Here is a 5251-nt window from a genome sequence, read left to right as displayed (position 1 = left end):
GTGCTAGGAGATTCCTAGCAACCAGATTACGGGTTGTGGGACATCTGTGCCGCTGAGGTTGCTCCGAGCAGCAATAACAGGTATGTTACCTAGTGTACACTGCCCTTTGATGGGAGTAGCCTGATTCTCCCTGAGGTCTGCCAAGGAATGGCTCTTACTTGATGCCCCTTGTCTCAAAGTGACAAGACAGTGGTCCCATTATGGCAGTGAAAGCACTCAGACACAGTTGGGAGCCTGGGACATGAAAGCAGCAGTTGGACTTGCCAGTGATTTTTAAACAATTGTGGAGGTGAATGGAAGTTCACAAGTAGCACTAGAACCCAAATCTCCTAGATTTCAGGGTGGGTCAGGGAACTAGTCAAACCTTTGGCAGACTCTAGTCAGGGTTCCTGTATTACATTCCCAACCCTGCCACTGACATGTACTTAGCCTTGGGTAAGTTGCTTACGTCAAAATTTTCAAAAGCAGCCTTTGATCTGGTGTACCTGCATTGACATGTCGTCTTGGTAAAGCACTTCATTGGGTGACATGAAGGGCAAGTCAGAAATGTAACTGAAAATGGGCACCCAAAAATTGACGCCAAAATCAGAGGCCACGTTTGAACAGTTTGGCCTTATCCACTCTGGGCCTCTGTTAATCACTTTCAGAAATGGTTATATTACTAGACTCACACAGATGATGTCAGTAAAGCTGGTCAGATAATAGGGCTTTTTTTTTTTCCTGTTGACATACCATATTTTTTAGCAAAAAGTCAAATATCAAAATATTTTGGCCAAACCCCCAAAAATGTTCCTGGAAAACAGTAACATTTCAATTTAGTAATGCTGCTATCATGTCTCATAGGAGTTGTAGCTTACGTACTTCCTGCTCCCATTCTCCTTTCTTGGCTGGACTCCCTGACCGAAATACATTTCCTATGATGTCCCATGGTTTCTCCTCTTGGAGGAAGAGGCGATGCATCATGGGAGTCCCTAGTCATGGTGGCTCATGGGAAATGTAGCCTGGCCCCTAAAGGAAAATGGAAACATGAGCCAGTCAAACTACAACTCCCACAATGCACTGCAGAAACATATCCAACCCTAAATATTTTGGTTTTCAGGAGTTTGGAAACCAGACACTTTCTGCAAAAAGTTCAGCTTAGTCAACCCCCCAAATTTTCCATAAAAAATTATGTGCAAAATTTTCAATCAACCCAGTTGTGAAGCTTAATTAACAAATGCTTCCAAAGTATGTTGGGAGGGCCATAGATGCACAAGCCATTATATCCACTTAAAAAGTTAAATAGTATTATATCTGGTCATTTGGAGTTATCCAAGGTTGTGAGTGTTTTACGGTTAAATTATGTTTCAAAGTATTATTTTTGTGAGCCCAGCTCAAAAATCTCCTTCATTTAAGTTCAATTTTGGCATGTAAGTTACTCCTCCATGAGAAAATCAGGCTTAGTTAAGAAAAAGTTGACTGGCTACCTGATATTCTGATGGTTTTGGATACTCCCTACAATCCTTGTAAAATCAGGGTTTATCTTTACTAAAAATAGCTTATTATGCATTTCTTTATCAGCTTACATATCCCAAGTGTGCAGCAATTCAAATAAATGCACTCACAAGCATACTTACAGTTTATGTGATAAGGACACATTTAGATAAATTTAACTAAACAACTTCCAATTATCATACAGAATGCATCAGCTGAATGCGCAATTACTTCTACACTGAAATAAAAGCATGCCATTGGACAAATTCCACCCTCAGCCACACCTGTGAAGATAACAAGATTGCACAGTTGCAAGCAAGGGCAGAATTTGGCCTGCTATGTCTGTTTCAGTGTGGGAACTTATAGTAACATTTGAGATCATTTAAATGATCACATATTTGAAAATTATAGGGACTGAGAGGCCATGCACCACATTTTCTTAGAGCTTGGGCAGTGCGAGGGGCCTCTGAGTTTTGGAACAGGAGGTTCTGGGTACTATCCAGACTATCTATGTTGACTTGAAGTTCGAATTAGCTTTGTCAAGCAGCATAGTGACAGCTGAGAAGCGCTAATTAATAATGGATTTCTTACAGCAGGGGTGCATAACTTATGGCCCACAGGCCGTACACAGCCCAGTAGAGCATTTCATAAGGCCCACGGCCTGCTTCAACACAGTATACTAATGGCCAATTCATTAGCGTTTTGTCATTATGTTTACGTCATCATAGTTTACACAAGTATTTAAATAGATAATAATGTACATAGAAACAGCCTATTTAAATGCATATGAAACAAGCTGAATTTAAATTGTAAATTAATACAGGTGACTTTAAATCTTATTAAAATATGTAGAGTCTGTTTGGGCCACATGAGTTTGTGTTTAGGTTTACGTGGCCCTCCTGTGTAATACAGTTGGGCACCATTGTCTTATCATATGAATTCCTCATGATGTTGCATTAGAGTTTTGTACTGATTAATGATTATTCCTAAGCAAGCATGTTTATTGTCCCTCTTTAAACACTGGAAATGTAACATTTCATTTACTATCTCGTTGCTGTATGCAGAATAAATATGAAATTGTAGTATGGTATAAACATAAACTATGCTTTGGCCATAGTCATGAGGGTTATATGACAGCTGCACTCTTCCCGTCTGATTGAACTTTGTTGTAAAAATGTAATATTGCAATTGTCTAACAATGGAGCGTTTATTCAACTAATAAAATGCACATGAAAAAATAACAGCTTCAAGAAATCAGTGACTTGGCATTGATATGGTAGGCTTGCGATTTGGGTGTCCAATATAATCATGTTGACAAGACACTTCTCAGGGCGCTAATCAGAATTCAATAGCTGAGCCTATAAAAGAATGTGGTGTCTGTCATTAAGAGCAAATGATGGTTGTAGGGGAAGGAAGCAGCAGTGGAAAGCCATAGCTCTGTCTGCAGACTTTGCAGTAGAAAATCAGAAGCAGGTGCAATTTCCTCTTTTGCATTCTAGTTCTTCATCATTGGTCATTGTATCACTGTTAAGGCTATGTTTTAGTCATGGGTATTTTTAGTAAAATTCATGGACAGCTCATGGGCAGTAAACAAAAATTCACGGCCCGTGACCTGTCCATGACTTGTACTATATACCCCCGACTAAATCTTGGGGGTGGGCTTCCCGGGGTTGCCATGGATGCTGGGGGAGGGTGCCATGTGTGCTGTGGGGGTGAACAGGCGGTGAGGTGCAGGGGGGACAGTTGGTGGAGCTGGCAGACTCCCTACCTGACTCCATGCCTCCCTGGAAGCAGCAACATCCCCCCCCACTTCAGCTCCTAGGTGGAGGCGTGGCCAGGCAGCTCTGCACGCTGCCTTCACCCTGAGCGCAAACTCCACAGCTGCCCATTGGACGGGACTTGCAGCTAATGGGAGCTGTGGGAACGGTGTCTGCAGGTAAAGGCTGCGCACATAGGGAATTCTTTGTTTCAACTCATTTAATTTCCTCCACATCTTGCAGGAGCAAGGTTTTCACCCAACAATAGTAGAGTAGCCCTCCTCACCTGCTGTGAATATCCTAAGATCATCATAAGACATCTGCACAAGACTGAGGCAGTCGTGCAGAAGTCTTAATAATAATAATAATAATAATGATAATAATAATACCAAGCATTTATAGAGTGGCTTTTTAATCAGTAGATCCCAAAGCCCTCTACACAGGAGGTTAATGTCATTATCCCCCATTTTAAAGGTGGGGAAACTGAGGCACATAGTGGGGAAGTGATTTGTATCCAGCAGGCCCGTGATAGAGCCAAAACTAGAACCCATGTTTCCTTAGTCCTAGTCCAGTGCTCTATCCAGTAGATCACACTGTCTCCTTTACTGGTGCCTACATATGATCCCCTGGCCTCCCTCCACTGACTCCTCATGCCAGAAGTAATTGTGATCCATAGAGAAGATATTTTCTCTGCTGTATAGAACTTGTAAGGAGGTGACTAAGTAACATATTTAAAGATTTCTCTTGTGTGAAAGGCTGTGTGTCTATATAGATTTATCTCTTTAAGCATTCTCAATTCTTAGTCCTATTATTGAAGACTATTAATTATTTAGAAACCCACCCATATTTAATCTGGAATTACAATTTGTAGAGATTTTGCCTATTCATGTGGCCAAAATATTGAGAAGTTTTTTTAAAAAAAGCTTTTAATGTTGCTAAATGGACTGCCTTTTGTTTGCTAATAGGTTTAGAATATAGATACCGTAAAGATTTTTCATGAGGATTTTCTATATTTCATAAGTGGCATTTTCTTTTTATATGAGACACCCACTAATTAATAGGAAAAATAACAGAGTAAATAAAGCACTGACTTGCAATAGAAATCTCAAGGAATATAATAATCTGGCTGTTGTTGCTGAGCAGTTATTGTGTAATTTCACGTTTCTGCCACATGGGAGAGACCTCGGCACATCTCATCACAGCATCTATTATTCAGAGGGGGGTTTTGTGAATGGGCTGTACTTTGACCATTTTAACCCTAGTTCATTTTTAATTAAGGCTTTGTGGTTAGACTCATAATTTTTCTAAAGAGAAAATGTAAGGGCTGTGGATATTCCAGAAGTTTTAAGAGATACTCTTTGTGTTCACATTCAATTTCACATGACTCCATTTGAGACCTATGATTAGAGTTACCATCTCCAAGGTAAAACCAATCACTGACCAACACCCCCTTCTCCCCACAATAAATAGGGTCCCAGTGCTGACTATGGTTAATTGTTACTAAAACGTTTTAGAGAAACACAGTTTACACACACACACACACACACGCACACATGCATGTATGTGAGCTTTTAGATTATTTTGATCATATGTCTTACCTTATCCTAACACAGCACCACAGCGCAGACCACAGGGGTGCGAATTGTAAAGCACTATGACATGGAAACACAAACGACAGATTAAATCTTTTAATCAATAAGGCACTACATTTACCAGCTAGCCTGATTAAAAACCTTCCAGATAGCAACCAGGTACATGCACACAATTTGTGTGAGGTACAATGTATCTTACAATGCAAAATCTGGTCTGTTTAATTTTCTGTTACAAACACAGAACCAGCTCGTTACTATAACTTTTCCTTCCTGACATCACTCATAGGCAAAATGGGACAGAGAACCAATTACAAGAAGAAAAAGTTTTGAAATGCAACAGTTTGATCCTATAAAGGCTTAAACATATGAGTTTAAATTTCATAGCACAGAAGAATAGATGTAACTTTTTCTTTTAAAAAAAATTGTTGA

The sequence above is a fragment of the Chelonoidis abingdonii genome, chromosome 7 (assembly GCF_003597395.2).
Source record: "Chelonoidis abingdonii isolate Lonesome George chromosome 7, CheloAbing_2.0, whole genome shotgun sequence".
NCBI lineage: Eukaryota > Metazoa > Chordata > Testudines > Testudinidae > Chelonoidis > Chelonoidis abingdonii.
The sequence above is the reverse complement of the archived record's forward strand: the minus strand, read 5'-3'. Positions refer to the sequence as shown.